The sequence below is a fragment of the Garra rufa genome, chromosome 1 (assembly GCF_049309525.1).
Source record: "Garra rufa chromosome 1, GarRuf1.0, whole genome shotgun sequence".
Classification (NCBI taxonomy): Eukaryota; Metazoa; Chordata; class Actinopteri; order Cypriniformes; family Cyprinidae; genus Garra; species Garra rufa.
The window spans coordinates 86,041,457-86,060,308 of NC_133361.1; the positions used below are offsets into that span (position 1 = coordinate 86,041,457).

Below are 18,852 nucleotides of genomic sequence, written 5' to 3' on the forward strand. Positions count from 1 at the left end.
AAACACTTAAAACTCTATAATACATTTAAATGATTGTAATAAATAGAGCGGTAAAACACGTCTTTCTAAAAGCCAGCATATTATATAAATAGTGAAGAAAAGGCAAAAGCTTACAGCACCTGGTATTCCCAGGCGGTCTCCCATCCAAGTACTAACCAGGCCCGACGCTGCTTAGCTTCCGAGATCAGACGAGATCAGGCGATCTCTGCGTGGTATGGCCATAAGCGAGGGCTGCTCCAAAAAGTGGGCTATTTAAAGATCAGCCTCCGTAAAAGCCAGCATATTATATAAATAGTGAAGAAAAGGCAAAAGCTTACAGCACCTGATATTCCCAGGCGGTCTCCCATAAAAGTGTAACAATCGGCCTTATCAGCCGAGTTACAAGACTAAAATGGGGTCAGATTTAACTGTGAGAGATGACTAGTGGTTAAAAGAATGAGACATAAAAGAAAATTGGTTTAAATAGATTTGGTGTATTTACAAGGTTCACATAAAAGACTTTAAAACAACACGATAAAACTAGGTCAACTCTGTTAAAAGAATACAGTTCATTTGTCCATACCCTAAAAACAGGTAAACTCTGTTAAAAGAATACAGTTCATTTGTCCATACCCTAAAAACAGTCCAAGAATCCCAGTGTGTTGATAAGTCCAATGTGAGTGTCCACCAGTGTATATACAATCCACAGAAAGTGTAATCCAAAGTTTGCAGGTGGTGAATGGAAAGTTGAGCTCTAAAATTAGCAAACTCCTCAATCCAACAGTTTGGTGACTGTCCTTTGTTTGTCATGCTGCTCTCTTATACAGTTGTACTTCCGGCTTCCTGTCATGTGTATAGTCACATGACAGGCCAACCATCTATTTATTAAAGACACATACACTTAAAATGTTAAGAGTAATAAAATGGCCTAAAAAATATGTAAAACACTTAAAACTCTATAATACATTTAAATGATTGTAATAAATAGAGCGGTAAAACACGTCTTTCTAAAAGCCAGCATATTATATAAATAGTGAAGAAAAGGCAAAAGCTTACAGCACCTTGTATTCCCAGGCGGTCTCCCATCCAAGTACTAACCAGGCCCGACGCTGCTTAGCTTCCGAGATCAGACGAGATCGGGCGCTCTCTGCGCGGTATGGCCATAAGCGAGGGCTGCTTCAAAAAGTGGGCTATTTAAAGATCAGCCTCCGTAAAAGCCAGCATATTATATAAATAGTGAAGAAAAGGCAAAAGCTTACAGCACCTGGTATTCCCAGGCGGTCTCCCATAAAAGTGTAACAATCGGCCTTATCAGCCGAGTTACAAGACTAAAATGGGGTCAGATTTAACTGTGAGAGATGACTAGTGGTTAAAAGAATGAGACATAAAAGAAAATTGGTTTAAATAGATTTGGTGTATTTACAAGGTTCACATAAAAGACTATAAAACAACACGATAAAACTAGGGTCAACTCTGTTAAAAGAATACAGTTCATTTGTCCATACCCTAAAAACAGGTAAACTCTGTTAAAAGAATACAGTTCATTTGTCCATACCCTAAAAACAGTCCAAGAATCCCAGTGTGTTGATAAGTCCAATGTGAGTGTCCACCAGTGTATATACAATCCACAGAAAGTGTAATCCAAATTTTGCAGGTGGTGAATGGAAAGTTGAGCTCTAAAATTAGCCACTCCTCAATCCAACAGTTTGGTGACTGTCCTTTGTTTGTCATGCTGCTCTCTTATACAGTTGTACTTCCGGCTTCCTGTCATGTGTCTAGTCACATGACAGGCCAACCATCCATTTATTAAAGACACATACACTTAAAATGTTAAGAGTAATAAAATGGCCTAAAAAACATGTAAAACACTTAAAACTCTATAATACATTTAAATGATTGTAATAAATAGAGCGGTAAAACACGTCTTTCTAAAAGCCAGCATATTATATAAATAGTGAAGAAAAGGCAAAAGCTTACAGCACCTGGTATTCCCAGGCGGTCTCCCATCCAAGTACTAACCAGGCCCGACGCTGCTTAGCTTCCGAGATCAGACGAGATCGGGCACTCTCAGCGCGGTATGGCCATAAGCGAGGGCTGCTCCAAAAAGTGGGCTATTTAAAGATCAGCCTCCGTAAAAGCCAGCATATTATATAAATAGTGAAGAAAAGGCAAAAGCTTACAGCACCTGGTATTCCCAGGCGGTCTCCCATAAAAGTGTAACAATCGGCCTTATCAGCCGAGTTACAAGACTAAAATGGGGTCAGATTTAACTGTGAGAGATGACTGGTGGTTAAAAGAATGACACATAAAAGAAGATTGGTTTAAGTAGATTTGGTGTATTTACAAGGTTCACATAAAATACTTTAAAACAACACGATAAAACTAGGTAAACTCTGTTAAAAGAATACAGTTCATTTGTCCATACCCTAAAACAGTCCAAGAATCCCAGTGTGTTGATAAGTCCAATGTGAGTGTCCACCAGTGTATATACAATCCACAGAAAGTGTAATCCAAAGTTTGCAGGTGGTGAATGGAAAGTTGAGCTCTAAAATTAGCAACTCCTCAATCCAACAGTTTGGTGACTGTCCTTTGTTTGTCATGCTGCTCTCTTATACAGTTGTACTTCCTGCTTCCTGGCATGTGTCTAGTCACATGACAGGCCAACCATCCATTTATTAAAGACACATACACTTAAAATGTTAAGAGTAATAAAATGGCCTAAAAAACATGTAAAACACTTAAAACTCTATAATACATTTAAATGATTGTAATAAATAGAGCGGTAAAACACGTCTTTCTAAAAGCCAGCATATTATATAAATAGTGAAGAAAAGGCAAAAGCTTACAGCACCTGGTATTCCCAGGCGGTCTCCCATCCAAGTACTAACCAGGCCCGACGCTGCGTAGCTTCCGAGATCAGACGAGATCGGGCGATCTCTGCGCGGTATGGCCATAAGCGAGGGCTGCTCCAAAAAGTGGGCTATTTAAAGATCAGCCTCCGTAAAAGCCAGCATATTATATAAATAGTGAAGAAAAGGCAAAAGCTTACAGCACCTGGTATTCCCAGGCGGTCTCCCATAAAAGTGTAACAATCGGCCTTATCAGCCGAGTTACAAGACTAAAATGGGGTCAGATTTAACTGTGAGAGATGACTAGTGATTAAAAGAATGAGACATAAAAGAAAATTGGTTTAAATAGATTTGGTGTATTTACAAGGTTCACATAAAAGACTTTAAAACAACACGATAAAACTAGGTCAACTCTGTTAAAAGAATACAGTTCATTTGTCCATACCCTAAAAACAGGTAAACTCTGTTAACCCTCAAAGACCGAGACAGCCGCCGGCGGCTAAAAATAACTATTGGTCTTAAATGTTTAATAACTTTTGAACCGCTAATCCAATTTGAATGCTTTAAAAAGTCTCGTAAAGTACAGAGTCTGCTCTTTTCAGTGATATCGCATTTGTCTCATTTGGATATTCAGAGGCTCCGTAGTAAGCGTGATTACGTCATCACATTTCCTCAGCACTGATTCGTCAGATGAAATCAACACGTTTTGGTCCTCTGAGCCAAACAGGAACGATTGTTGATGCTTAGTCCCACCCCTGTGCCCCGATTGGTTCAAACTGTCATCTATTCAACCAATAAACATAGGTTTTGGTCTTTTGAACCACCGATTAGTATGTTTCTTTGCAGATCTGAACAGACGCAAAGTGAAAGCAAAGTGCGTCTTGCGTGCATGAAAACAAAGGCAAATTAACACATTTGCATGACAGCATTCTTTGAAAATGTACAGAAATACTCACGACAGAGCCCTTTGACATAAAACAAACCAAAAACAAGGATGAAACAACAGTAGATATCGGATAAAGCACTGGAATGTGGGTTTTCGGTCACTAGGCGATGTCCCGGTAAAATAGATTCCGACGCAGACTACAGCCAGCAGATCCATCTATTTGGTTGTTATATTATGTAACTAATTATTATATAGTTTTTAAAGATTATTTGTACTATTTTTTCGGTTGCACTCTTTATATTTCTCTCTCATTTTGTGTGTAGTTTGTGAATAATTTGGATTGTTTATTTATTTTTTTGTTGCACAAGACAGTTTGTGCATTTTTTCTTGTGCTACTTTCTACACTATTTGTGTTTATTGTTCATCTTTTGGATTAAGAATATATTTATGAAATAGTAAATTATTTTTTACTGTGTTTTGCTATTATTTAACACTGTTTCTGCAATGACTTTACTCCTGAAACGTTTTTGGACAGATCTATATTGTCAATAAACGAAATGGGCCTGTTTTTCACTGAAAAGCACCTAAATAATATTGTAATAATTGGCTATAACTTGCTTGGGGAATGTTATATATAGACAAAATTTTATTTGGAAGTGTAAAACACCTAAATACAAATTTTTAAATAAAAAAATCTAAACTTCAGGAGTTTTTGTTTGAGTACACAGTAAAAAACACCCAATTGTTGGTAGCGTTTTTTCCTAAAATTCTGGAAATTCACTAATTTTTAGAGAAAACAAAAGGAAATTTGTAATTTTAAATTAGCTAGACATAAAGTTCAAGTTCTTATGTTTATAATGATATATGACAATTGATGCTGACTGCTAGAATAGGTCTGAAAAAACAAAGAAATATACAGGTGCCTCAGGTGCCCCAAAAATGTTCTAGGTCTTTAAGGGTTAAAAGAATACAGTTCATTTGTCCATACCCTAAAAACAGTCCAAGAATCCCAGTGTGTTGATAAGTCCAATGTGAGTGTCCACCAGTGTATATACAATCCACAGAAAGTGTAATCCAAAGTTTGCAGGTGGTGAATGGAAAGTTGAGCTCTAAAATTAGCAAACTCCTCAATCCAACAGTTTGGTGACTGTCCTTTGTTTGTCATGCTGCTCTCTTATACAGTTGTACTTCCGGCTTCCTGTCATGTGTATAGTCACATGACAGGCCAACCATCCATTTATTAAAGACACATACACTTAAAATGTTAAGAGTAATAAAATGGCCTAAAAAATATGTAAAACACTTAAAACTCTATAATACATTTAAATGATTGTAATAAATAGAGCGGTAAAACACGTCTTTCTAAAAGCCAGCATATTATATAAATAGTGAAGAAAAGGCAAAAGCTTACAGCACCTTGTATTCCCAGGCGGTCTCCCATCCAAGTACTAACCAGGCCCGACGCTGCTTAGCTTCCAAAATCAGACGAGATCGGGCGCTCTCTGCGCGGTATGGCCATAAGCGAGGGCTGCTTCAAAAAGTGGGCTATTTAAAGATCAGCCTCCGTAAAAGCCAGCATATTATATAAATAGTGAAGAAAAGGCAAAAGCTTACAGCACCTGGTATTCCCAGGCGGTCTCCCATAAAAGTGTAACAATCGGCCTTATCAGCCGAGTTACAAGACTAAAATGGGGTCAGATTTAACTGTGAGAGATGACTAGTGGTTAAAAGAATGAGACAAAAGAAAATTGGTTTAAATAGATTTGGTGTATTTACAAGGTTCACATAAAAGACTATAAAACAACACGATAAAACTAGGGTCAACTCTGTTAAAAGAATACAGTTCATTTGTCCATACCCTAAAAACAGGTAAACTCTGTTAAAAGAATACAGTTCATTTGTCCATACCCTAAAAACAGTCCAAGAATCCCAGTGTGTTGATAAGTCCAATGTGAGTGTCCACCAGTGTATATACAATCCACAGAAAGTGTAATCCAAATTTTGCAGGTGGTGAATGGAAAGTTGAGCTCTAAAATTAGCAACTCCTCAATCCAACAGTTTGGTGACTGTCCTTTGTTTGTCATGCTGCTCTCTTATACAGTTGTACTTCCGGCTTCCTGTCATGTGTCTAGTCACATGACAGGCCAACCATCCATTTATTAAAGACACATACACTTAAAATGTTAAGAGTAATAAAATGGCCTAAAAAACATGTAAAACACTTAAAACTCTATAATACATTTAAATGATTGTAATAAATAGAGCGGTAAAACACGTCTTTCTAAAAGCCAGCATATTATATAAATAGTGAAGAAAAGGCAAAAGCTTACAGCACCTGGTATTCCCAGGCGGTCTCCCATCCAAGTACTAACCAGGCCCGACGCTGCTTAGCTTCCGAGATCAGACGAGATCGGGCACTCTCAGCGCGGTATGGCCATAAGCGAGGGCTGCTCCAAAAAGTGGGCTATTTAAAGATCAGCCTCCGTAAAAGCCAGCATATTATATAAATAGTGAAGAAAAGGCAAAAGCTTACAGCACCTGGTATTCCCAGGCGGTCTCCCATCCAAGTACTAACCAGGCCCGACGCTGCTTAGCTTCCGAGATCAGACGAGATCGGGCGCTCTCAGCGCGGTATGGCCATAAGCGAGGGCTGCTCCAAAAAGTGGGCTATTTAAAGATCAGCCTCCGTAAAAGCCAGCATATTATAAAAATAGTGAAGAAAAGGCAAAAGCTTACAGCACCTGGTATTCCCAGGCAGTCTCCCATCCAAGTACTAACCAGGCCCTACGCTGCTTAGCTTCCGAGATCAGACGAGATTTTTTTTTTTTTTTATTATAAAAAATTCTTATATACAGTACATAATTTGCAGTCATCAGTCATCTAATAACACAAACTTTAAAACAAAAACAAAAAAACTAAGAAAAAAAAAAAGAAAAAGAAAAAAAGAAATTGAATTAAAACACAATTTTGGGATTTTCCTATAACAACAAGTTCTGATATACATGACATTTTTGCAAACATGGTAAATGCAAATTTGGTAAAAAGATCCAAACTTTAAAGCATACAAAATTCCACATACAAGGGATCTTCTTATAACAGCAAACTCTAACATATACATCATAGTTTGGAATCAACCTTCTTTTGGTAATAAAACTTTAAACCCTGTCCAAGTCCTTGTGACATAAGGATTATTTTTAACAATACTTCTATCAAATATTTCTATATTATTGCACATATTACAATAATCATATATTACTTGTAATTCCTCTGTTAATATCTGCTCATATAATGCAATTACAGAAATTTCTTTTCCCTTTTGTCTCATTATATTTCTTCTTTTCCATATTGCATATCTGGCTATAGATAACATAAAATTAATCGCATATTTATTTTTAGATTTGCCTCTAATTCCAAATAAAAGTAAATTATCCCATTCTTTTTTATCTATTTGTTCATTGTATATAAAATTAGTCACCATCTTTTTTAAAATTTCAATAATACCATTCAACTTTCTGCAATTCAAAAAAATATGTAGTACACCTTCTGCTTTTTCCATACATATCTTACATCTGTCATCTTGTTCCAGCCCTATTTTATGTAAAATCATTCCTGTCATCAAACAATTGTGTCTTAATAAAAAATCAAAATTTTCTATAGTCGGGCTTTTAAAATTCATCCTTACATTTTTCCATATTTCTGAAGCATCAAAATCATCAAAGATCTTTTCCCAAAATTCTATTGCTTTTGGTTTTATGAAAGCATTATTGCGTATTAAAGTGTAGAACAATCTAACAGCACATTCATTAAAAACAATCTTATCTTCACCTACTTTTAAAAATATTTTTGTTTTCTTTTTCTCACTTTCTTAATTATTTTCATCAATAGTTTTAATCCATTTTTCTGGTAAAGCTAACTTTAATTTTGCATATTGCTCCTCAATTTGTCCTATATTTTCTATTTCCTCTCTTTCTTCCAACGAGTCGATTATTGCTTGTGTTGGTAAAAATCCAGGTATAACTTCATATAATATATCCTTAATTTGTCTAAAGCCTACTGTATACCAATTTTCATAAAAGATTTTACTATTATAGTTCTGCTTTAAAAACAGAGGTTGTTTTATTAACTGTTCTCTCCCTTTAATTTCTATGTGCACATTTTTATAAAAAGCTTTCCACGTTTTCAACACTTCTTTATAAAAATCTGGTGTATTTTCTATCATATTGTCTCTAAATGCCATCCATATAAAATCATCTTTTATTAGCCCACACTTATTAACAAAATAACTCATTACTCTTTTCCAAGGAATATCATCCTCATTTGTAAATTTCTTCACTGTTTTAATTCTCATACTTTTCATTCTTAGCCATGGATCTATTAATCCTAATCCTCCATCTTCTATTTTACCTATCATAGTATTGTACGCTATTTTAGCTGGTTTACCATCCCATAAAAACTTTAATATCATTGCTTTTATTCTTTTATATATTCCCATAGGAAGACTAACTACACTTAAAACGTACCACATTTTAGATAAAAGTAGGGAATTAACTACAAGCACCTTCCCCTTAAGATACAACGCTCTCTGTTTCCAAAAGTTTAGCCTTTTTTCCATTTTATTTACAACTACATCCCAATTAATTTCCTTATTTATACTTTCATTACATCCAAGTGTAATTCCTAAAATTTTTATGTTTTCTTTTTGTTCTTTAAAGTGCCAGTTTTTTGATGGAATTTCTACTTTACCAATTCTCAAGAATTCTGTTTTATCTTTATTAACTTTAGCTCCTGACCCTCTACAATATTTATCAATTATTTCCATTGCTTTGTTTACACTGTTTATATCTTTCAAAATCAAAGTAGTATCATCAGCATACTGAAAATTTTTTTGTTCAACTTCATTACACTCTATTGTTACTCCTTTTATTTTTCTCTCTCTATTTATAGCTAAACCAAGTGGTTCAGCAACCAAAGTATACAATAGCGCTGATATAGGACATCCTTGTCTTATAGATCTGGATATTCTAACAAATTCTGTTAAAAACCCATTTATTTTAACACAACTATAAATATCAGTGTAAAGGCATTTAATCCATTTTATAAAATTATTTCCAAAACCAAATTTTTTAAGCAAATCAAAAATATATTTATGTTCTACACGATCAAAAGCCTTTTCCAAATCAATACTAACAAGGAAACCTTCATCATTCTTCTCTCTTTTGTACCATATTAAATCTCTTATGTTCATTAAGTTCATTAAGTAAGCTTGATTGGTTTTTACTATTTGTGGAATAACTTTTTTAAGTCTGTTAGACATAATTTTTGCTAATATTTTATAATCTGTATTTAGCATACTCAATGGTCTATAATTCCTCAGATCATCTCTATTCCCTTTCTTTTTATAAATTATTTTAATCATCCCTTTTTTCATACTTTCACTTAATTGTCCATTTTGAAAGATATTAAAAAATAAATCTTTCAGAATTGGTATTAGAACATTCTTAAAAATTTTATAAAATTCTGATGATAGACCATCAAGCCCAGGGCTTTTCCCATTACTTAGCTGCATTATAGCTTCATCTATTTCTTCTTCTGTTATCTCATTATCACACATTTTTTTATCTTCCTCTTTTACTTTAGCTTTAATTTGACTTAACAAGAACTTTTCATCTATCTCATTAACCCCTTCTGCCCTAAATAAAACTCCATAAAAATCCTGTACCGCCTTTAAAATCCCTTCCTTATCTTTTATATTTTTATCTTCCACTAAAACATTCTTTATCAGATCAGCCTTTTGTCTGTTTTTTTCTAGTTCAAAGAAAAACTTTGTACTTCTTTCTCCTTCTACAGTATTCCTTATTTTACTTCTTATTTTTGCACCCATACATTTGTCGTCCTCCATTTTTTTAAATTTCTCTTCTAACTCTACTATTTTCTTGATTTCCATATTTCCTTCCTCTACTTTTTCCATTTCCTTTTCCCAATCTTTATTTAACTGCATTTCTTTAAAGCTTTTAGCTTTCCGTATTTTCTTTGAACATGATATAGAAAATCTTTTAATATCAGATTTTAAATTATCCCACCACACACATAATGCTTCGGTATAAAACAGATCTTTTATACTATTTATAATTAGGTTTTCTATCTCCATTTTATAAAAATTATTTTTGAAAAGTTCTGTGTTAATAACCCATACACCAGACCCTCTTTCTACTTCACTAAAATCTATGTTTACATATAAAAAGTCATGATCACTTCCAATATAAATTTTGTAAAAAACTTTAAAAATAGCTTTCTCAAAATTTTTATCACATAAAACAAAATCTATTCTACTTTGTTTTAAGCTATTATTTACCCATTGTCTTCTTGAATATTCTCTTTTACCTTTATTTCTATCTCTCCATACATCAACCAATTCACATTTATCCATTATTGTTTTTAGTTCCATTCTTCCTATATCAGCCCTATATACCATATGATCATCAATATCTATCCTTTCTAAAACTGTATTGAAATCACCTATAACAATAACATTTTTCCATAAATTCATTAAAACACTCAGGTTTTAAAAAAATAAGGCTCTTTCTCCATTTTCATTTGGAGCATGTATATTACAGATTGTTATTTCTTCTCCCTTCTCTATAATTTTCACAGTTAAAATTCTTCCTTTGTTATCTTTAAATAAAAGATCAGCTGATTCTACTGCTCCTCTTCTAATAAGTATTGCCAAACCTTTTCTCATATTTATATCATTGCTGCACCATATTTCTCCATCCCAACACTTTTTTAAATCATTCTGTATTGTTTCACTCCATCTAGTCTCTTGCATACATATAATATCAGCTTTCTTTGTTAAATATATTATATTTTCAAACTTGCATTTAGATGACAACCCTCTAACATTGATTGAGACTAAACATAAATCACTCATAAAAAGAAAAACAAAAACAAGATCAACCACAAACTTAAAACAGGTCATCATCTAAATTATATTTATATTCAAATTACTTATTTACATTTGTTTTCCCTAATAACTCTTTTCTTTCTTCTCTTCTTAACTTTTGTTTCTTTAATACTTTTGTAATGTCAAGTTGTCCCACATTTGTCTTTTTACGCGTTTTATTCATAATGTCCAGTATTCTATTGTCTAATTTAAAAGTCATTGGATTACTATCTTCCTCTCTCACCTCTTCTTTGTCCCATCCAGCCATAGCTCCACTTGTTGTTGCACATTCCTTAAGTTCCACTTGTCTATCATTCGTATCTGTGTGTTGTCTATCAGTCTCCTTTACATGCTCCCCGCTTTCTCCAGCATCCCTGTCCTCTTCTTTGTCCCATCCAGCCATAGCTCCACTTGTTGTTGCACATTCCTTAAGTTCCATTTGTCCATCATTCATATCTGTGTGTTGTCTATCAGCCTCCTTCACATACTCCCTGCTTTCTCCAGCATCCCTGTCCTTTTCAATTTCACACATTTCCCCTGCTTGAGCCACTACATCCTCAGTACCTTCGTTTGTCTCCTGTGTTTGATCCTTTCGTCTCTCGTTTCTTGTCTCCTCTGTGTATTCCTGTATGTCTGTTTCCATTTCTATATTGTCCTCCTCCTCTGATTCACACGCATCTCATCCATGTCTTTCCACAGCCTTGGCACCGCGGAGCTTGACAGTCCCGCGCAAAATGCCCCTGTTCAAGACATTCCCTGCATTTGTATTGTGGACAGTCCTTTTTTTCATGACCTGCACTTGCACACAATCTGCAGGTTTTTAGTTGATCATCATGGATCACTCTAAAATATCTCGGTCCCTCTTCAGTAATGATTCTCAGATTGTTCGGTAGAGTTTCAACGTTCTGGGGGAATTTCACTCTTAGAAATCTAGTCCCATCCGCTACTGTCGTTCCCTGGTAATATCTCCTTCTAACAGGGAGGATCGGATTTACTCCCCAGTCCACCAATTTTTGCAGTATTTCTTCATCTTTTATATAATTTGGTAAGTTCAGAAAAGATACAATTTTCTCTGTTTTACATAATTTTTTGATTTCACAAAACTGTTCATCTACAAATATTCCTTCCTTTAACTTGTCATAATCCGTTTCTTTTTCCATAGTTAATTCAAATTCAAAGTTACTTTTTTTCCTCAGTCCATGTAGCTTTCCAATTCCAGTTTTTTCTTCCACAGCCTTTATTATATTCATCACTGTTATCTTCTCCGGATTCTTTACAGTCATTGTTAATGTAGCTTCTTTTTTATATTCTCTTTGGTATTTAGATCTTTCTTTCATCTTTTGAATTACATCTTTTGTTTGAGTTGATTCCCTCCTTTCTATCATTTGGTCTCCACATGATTTACCTTGGCCTTGTTGTGTCTCCTTTGTCTCTCCCTGCTGTGTATTCATTCCATTCTTTTTCTTCTTAGAAACAATTGTTGCCCATGTTTCACCCTTCTCTTCTTCGTTGTTTGATTTATAGATCCTTTCAGTAGTTTCTTTGTCCACAGCGTCTTCGTTTGTAGAATGATCCATTGTATCGTCCTTGTTAGCAATCCAGTTCAAAACCAAAAAGCTGTCCAAAAAAAGGAAACCCCAGACAGTAAAAACTGTCTGGGGTTAAAGTAAAAAAAAAAAAAAAAATACTAACTAAAAAAATAAACTTCAAAATAAATCAAAAACAAAATATATACAAAAATATAAATACAACTAAGGGAGAGCCTTTCTCTCCCAACTGCTGCTTAATCACTTCCTGTTAGCAAGTGCGCCCTCAGGTGGCGGTATCAGTGCGGTATGGCCTCCGCGGGAGGGAGGAGGTCCACAGAGCCAGTGAGACGGCGCGACGAGGCACAGCCGGAGGAGTAGAGTCCAGAGGCGAAGGTGGGGCGACGACTGACCAGGGCGGAGCCGGAGGGACGATGGTGCCCGGTGGAGCCGGTGGATCGACGGGCGACGGCGGAGACGAGGGAGCAGAGAGCCGGGGTGGAGCCGCAGGGTCGAAGGGCCGAGGCGGAGTCCAGGACACTGAGGCTGGAGGCGATGGTGAGGGATCCTCCAGCCATGACACCGATGGAGACTGGCAGACCCGCGGCGAACCCACCGCACAGATGGTGGACTGAGGGTGAGCAAGGGGACAGACAGTCGACAACGGGGATTCAGGAAGGCTGGGCGGAACCAGCGGAGATTCAGGACTAGGCAGAAGAGGGAGGGTGGGTGGGAAGTCCAGGCAGATAGGTATTTCCATGACACAGTCAATTACATCCCCAATATCTTGTTCCAGCTCACCCTCAGTGATGGTGCAGTGGGCGGGGCTCTCTACCGCCCCTTCTTGCTCGACGCAGCACTCCACCATCGCAGATGTAGTGGCCGGCTCTCGCACCTGGTCGGATGATATGACCCCATCGGCGCTCCACACTGCTGTCGCTCCGGGCTGGGGCTTTCCATCTACGATGGGCTCATAATCCGCGGGTCAGGGTGGCTGGCTGGGCTCTGGGTCTGGAGTGACACTGGCGAGATTCTCCTTGGAACAGGCGGGAAACGAGGATCGGTTTCTCGCCAGTGTCCACTCCACAAACGAGGCAAAATCGGCTCGAGGGCCGTCCTCGGACGACGGCGCTCTGCATGACACGTTTAGACTCGCATCATAGAACGCGCAGAGCGCGTCGTCCGAGTAGCTGGTGGTGTTAGCTACTAGCTGGAACATTGATGTGTAGCCCTCGAGCGGTAATTCCCCCTGCTTCAGCCGGAGGAGGATGAATTCTGGACGGAAGAAGGAATCCATGGATGAGACACAACGGAAACAAAAAGACTGGTAAAAAATACGCAAAACAAAACGGGGAGAATCGCAACAAATAAACTGTTTAGGTCGGTCTTTCTGTCACGATGTAGGCAGGAACACACGAACAACGACGTAGTAAAAGACGAATATTTAATAAATCCAACGGAACACAAGCAGACACAGGAACAGCAGGGTAAGACATCCATATAACATCAAAGACCGACAAGAGTACAGGGGAAAACACACACCTTAAATACACAGACTGATTACACATCCAGGTGGAGACAATGAAGGAGGAACCAAACACACACTGAACTGCGGGGGAGAATGGGAGAAACCAACATGAAAGTCCGGGGATGTGACACTACCCACGCCATTTTGTTTACTCAGACACTTGGGATCCAAGGTGCTTTTTCCAAGCTGGAAAGCTGAAAAATTGGACTTTTGACAGTCGGCGTATCGTGAGTGTGATTGTGGCAATTAACAACGCAACAAGAGTTCACCAATGTAAATTATTTTTGCAGAATAAAATAGACTAAAACTTCACGATTTTAAAATCTTTGCCAATCACCATTCCACAGCTGATTTACAGTGGCAGTTTCTTTTTTTACCTTTGTAATGGCATTTTTTTTTAATTAAATGTCATTATCTTTCAAATAAAAAATATATATTATTAAACATATCTTCAGTGATTATTTAGGTGACAAGCAATCAGAGGTCAGATATTAAGTCTCTCCAGGGACATCAGGGTGACGCAGGATGACAGTTTTCTTCTAGGGCTCTCTGCATCCAAAGACACACATTCACACACACACGTACACAGAGAACACTTACCTGTACTTTAAGATTGCCTGGCTCTGCCCTGGATCTTATCAAATATGGTTTGAACCCACAATAAGAGCAGCTTCATAGAGGGTAAAATGGCTAATGGAGAGTAAAACTTCATTTTCAACTTATTTTCTAACATGCATAAATGTTCTTATCCGTCCTTGGTCATGAAGATGGGAGGTCCTGATGACCTCTTGTGACATGTGATCCTGAGAAAAGATAGAACTCAGCAATGAAAAGAACACTGTTGAACATTCCACTCTGACTGCAAAGCAGAAATACCTTAGGGTGAAGGCATTGTGCCTACAACTACTAATATACTAATTGATTTATTTAATATTATTAACTTGATTAATAACTCTGATTAATACCTATTCAAGAGAGAATATTTGAGTAACAGTAGGCTATACATCTGAGTGTATAATTACGAAGATATCATAAACTTAAAATTAATTAAATCAACTAAAATCAAAAATTCCCTATTCTTCAACAAAATCATTTTAATTAGAAATGTATATCATCCACACATATAATAAACTACATTTACAATAAATATAAAAAAATCCATATTCAGAGATTTCACTTTTTTGTAATATATGCAAAAAATAAATTCAATTCAATTCAATTAGCAATTTCAATTTGAATGGTATTGGAAACACAACAGGATCATATTTTCAAAAGATATCATGTTGGAGAGGTCTCCAAAAAAATTCTTCAAATAGATGACTCATACACTTGTGAAGATTTGTGACTTTCAGTATTGAGAAGTGTTTGTGCAAATACTCACAAGAGTTGAGCTGAAAGAAAAGGGAGGACAACAAGTTGCCCTCTTGCTTACCGCAGACATCAAAAGCTGAAGAAATGCATGTTGAGAAATGGAAATAATGCAGGTCCAAATTGCAATAGGTTATGAAATGTTCCAACTGCCAGTATTTTTAGTCCACAATATTTATGTGCATTGACAATATTAAAGATTACCTGATGCCTTTCAGGTAGCCAAAATGTCCAGCACTTGATAATTAAAAGTGCCAGAACTTGGAAAGAAATATTATGGTATGGTTACAATTAATAAAAAAACATTTAAATCTTTTGTTTGTTTGTTTGTTTGTTTGTTGTTGTTGTTGTTATATAATAATCCCTCTTTTTTACATGGAGTGTATATCAATGTATTTTTTTGTGTGCAATACAGGTATTTGGATATTAGTGACATTGCATTCCATGCAGTCAAGGGTGATGCAGAGGGCTCACTCTGGCAATCAAATTAATGTCCTCCATGGGGAAGAATTGATTGTGCGGTGAGAGCTTTCAGTCGGTCCACCTTTGATCCAGAGTCCAGGCTAGACATGGTTTTCGTGGACGAGAGCGGAGTGGGCGAAGGGGCTGTTGATGAAGGTGAGGCAAAGAGTTTTGTTGCCTCCTCAATGGCCAGCTTCAGCAGCACCATATTTTCGAGGGGCCTTCTGAGTCACTAGCTTTGGCTCTAGATAGTGTTTTTCCTCTACAGCTCTAGACAATGGGATGTATAGGCTTGCAGGACAAATGCTTGCAGTTTGCTTAATTCAAAGAGGCGTTTCTCCGCACTTTTTCCCCTATCGTCTTTTCAAACAAATCTGTGGCCTTCCATCCCTTCCACCTTCCATAGAATAGGTAAAAATCTTTTAATCTCTGTACCTCACTCCCAGCTATTTCTGTTCAGTAATGGCTGGAGGATCACAAAAAAAGACCTGCCCAAACTGCGGGGAAAAATATATTGCAGACTTAAAAATTGTTTGTTTTGCAAACATCCACAACCCTAACATGTTAGACTTCAAAAAAAGCTGGAAAAATGTAAAAGTCAGCAGAAGCAGTGCTTGGCATCCATAGAAAAAATAAAAATAAAGTCCCACATTCTTGATGATGCTGCCTTTCTGGTATTTAGTTTTACGATCAACTCATTCACCAAATGTGTTTTATTATTTTTACATAAGCAAATAAATGTCTTGGTATAACAACTGGTATAATATATTGCCTCATAGATCCACACTATTAATAAGAATATAATTCATGTTTACTGGTTTTTCCAAACTATTATGTGTAGGGAGTTGAAACTCATAAAACTCCTCAAATTGATCTATCCAAAAATTATGTAAAAAAAAAAAAGTTTGATTGTTTGTAGATTTTTTCTAGTTTTGATGTAACTTCAGATCAAGCTTGAGGGAAAAATTCAGCTGTAAACTACCGTTTTGTGTATATATCCAATTGATCTCTCTACCTCTCTGTTCCAGCTTGAGAAGTTGTATGCCCTTGGCATGAAGCCCCTGCTGCTGATTGCACATCCTCCTAAGATGGTGACAGGGACGCACACATACCAAACTAAAATGATGCTGCCAATACATGCCCAACTTAGCACATCCGCTAAGACATGCTTCGAGAATGTGAATGCCATCTATAAATTGATGGTTGAAGCTGTGATTGCATATATTTAACCTTATTTATTGAATTAATTATCTATCAATTGAACAATTGTTGGTGTTGTCCTGTACATTTCCAATAAGCAAAGACTAGAAATTCCGATCTGGCTGTAGCCTAGCTGCAAACTAGAGTCATTTTAAAGAGCTGGTATTGTGGAAAACAAGGACAAAAATTGCTTCGGGATGATGGCAGGGGTCGTATGTGCTTTAAAATACCTCACTTCTATCTCCTTGGTAGTTTTAAGTTATTCAAACTTTTGAAATCTGCAGCTAAAGTGGGAGCACTTTTTTGAGGCTGAACTTTTTAATGAGTCACACTCACTGTCAAATCAAATATGCTAGAAGCTCTAGCACAAGACCACCAGCAGACTTATGTAGTCGCAGTTTGCATTTCAGCCAGATGACGAGCAAAGCAAGACACTGGATGTGTGCTAAAGCTAAATTGTAAATAATCCAATCAATAAAAATGTCAGTACTTGAATTAATGAAAAGTGATGCAACTGTATGTCGATAATCTTTTGCAGGGTTTTTCAGGCATAGAGGCTGCATTGTTTTGAATGGGCCTAAACACTCAGCTGGGAAGCTAGCGCAAATGGGAAACAGGACTTCCTGTGGTTTCTCACAAAATAAAAGCAGCGATCTGACTCTATAGTGACGTAGCAACCAGGTTACATTGGTGTCTCCATCTCTGTCCTCTGTGATCTGTCTCTGTCATGCAGGTATGTGTGTCTGAGCTACACACACACTTATAGCAGACCTATAGTGGGTACGGAAAGTATTCAGACCCCCTTAAATGTTTCACTCTTTGTTACATTGCAGCCATTTGCTGAAATCATTGAAGTTCATTTTTTTCCTCATTGATGTACACACAGCACCCCATATTGACAGAAAAACACAGAATTGTTGGCATTTTTGCAGATTTATTAAAAAAAGAAAAACTGAAATATCACATGGTCCTAAGTTTTCAGACCCTTTTCTCAGTATTTAGTAGAAGCACCCTTTTGATCTAATCCAGCCATGAGTCTTTTTGGGAGACCATTTTTAGGTCTCTCTTGTGATGTTCAATTGGGTTTAAGTCAGGCTGGGTCATTCAAGAACAGTCAGTTCTTTTAGCTGTGTGCTTAGGGTCATTGTCTTGTTGGAAGGTAAAACTTCGGCCCAGTCTTAGGTCCTGAGTACTCTGGAGAAGGTTTTCGTCCAAGATATCCCTGTACTTGGCCACATTCATCTTTCCCTCTATTGCAACTAGTCGTCCTGTCCCTGCAGCGGAAAAACACCCCCACAGCATGATGCTGCCATCACCATGCTTCACTGTTGGGACTACATTGGACAGGTGATGAGCAGTGCCTGGTTTTCTCCACACATACCATTTAGAATTAAGGCCAAAAAGTTCTATATTGGTCTCATCAGACAGAGAATCTTATTTCTCACAAACTTGGAGTCCTTCAGGTGTTTTTTTTAGCAAACTATATGTGGGTTTTCATGTGTCTTGCACTGAGGAGAGGCTTCCGTCGGGCCAGACGGCCATAAATCACCGACTGGTGGAGGCTGCAGTGATGGTTGACAAGAGAAAAAAAAATAGTTGTGGGATCTGAAGGATTTTTCTGAAGAACAGCGGGCAGTTTAACTGTTGGACAAACAAGGGACTCATGAACAACTATAACTAAACAAACAAAAAAAATCAAAGAACAAAACAGCTATGATCATTCAGGTAACACATAAATGTCTTTTATGTGAGATATCTTAATCTTATTCAGGTCAATAAATAAACTAAATAAAAAAACATGCATTTTGTATGCTCCCTATTATTTTGCTAAAATAATTAACACTGTTTATAACTACTTTAGTGTACCTTGTGTCACGGGAACGTAGGGGAGGTCTGGGTCCAAATGCAGGTAAGAGGGTTTTTAATGATAATAACAAACTAAACAAACAAAAGGCCAACACGGCACAACACAACTTGAATATAATATAAAAATAAACAGAACTGAAATACGGTATTAAAAATATACAAAATTTGCTGAAATTAAGATGGTGTCTCCTCATCTAACTCAGAAAAAAAATATATGTATAATAATAATTATATATATATATATATTA

General features: G+C 36.8%; 7 non-coding genes across 7 annotated transcripts; all 7 read right to left on the minus strand.

Annotated features, from left to right (window-relative positions):
• Positions 1-107: 107 nt before the first annotated feature.
• Positions 108-226, minus strand: LOC141318896 (5S ribosomal RNA). Its single transcript, XR_012353184.1, has one exon. It is a non-coding gene; the product is annotated as a 5S ribosomal RNA (ribosomal RNA).
• Positions 227-1,028: 802 nt separating this feature from the next.
• Positions 1,029-1,147, minus strand: LOC141319029 (5S ribosomal RNA). The gene has a single exon (XR_012353308.1). It is a non-coding gene; the product is annotated as a 5S ribosomal RNA (ribosomal RNA).
• An 802-nt stretch (positions 1,148-1,949) lies between these two features.
• On the minus strand, positions 1,950-2,068 carry LOC141297415 (5S ribosomal RNA). Its single transcript, XR_012341384.1, has one exon. It is a non-coding gene; the product is annotated as a 5S ribosomal RNA (ribosomal RNA).
• A 750-nt stretch (positions 2,069-2,818) lies between these two features.
• On the minus strand, positions 2,819-2,937 carry LOC141319214 (5S ribosomal RNA). The gene has a single exon (XR_012353483.1). It is a non-coding gene; the product is annotated as a 5S ribosomal RNA (ribosomal RNA).
• A 2,181-nt stretch (positions 2,938-5,118) lies between these two features.
• Positions 5,119-5,237, minus strand: LOC141346101 (5S ribosomal RNA). Its single transcript, XR_012357143.1, has one exon. It is a non-coding gene; the product is annotated as a 5S ribosomal RNA (ribosomal RNA).
• An 800-nt stretch (positions 5,238-6,037) lies between these two features.
• On the minus strand, positions 6,038-6,156 carry LOC141297423 (5S ribosomal RNA). Its single transcript, XR_012341385.1, has one exon. It is a non-coding gene; the product is annotated as a 5S ribosomal RNA (ribosomal RNA).
• An 84-nt stretch (positions 6,157-6,240) lies between these two features.
• Positions 6,241-6,359, minus strand: LOC141318052 (5S ribosomal RNA). The gene has a single exon (XR_012352392.1). It is a non-coding gene; the product is annotated as a 5S ribosomal RNA (ribosomal RNA).
• Positions 6,360-18,852: the final 12,493 nt, after the last annotated feature.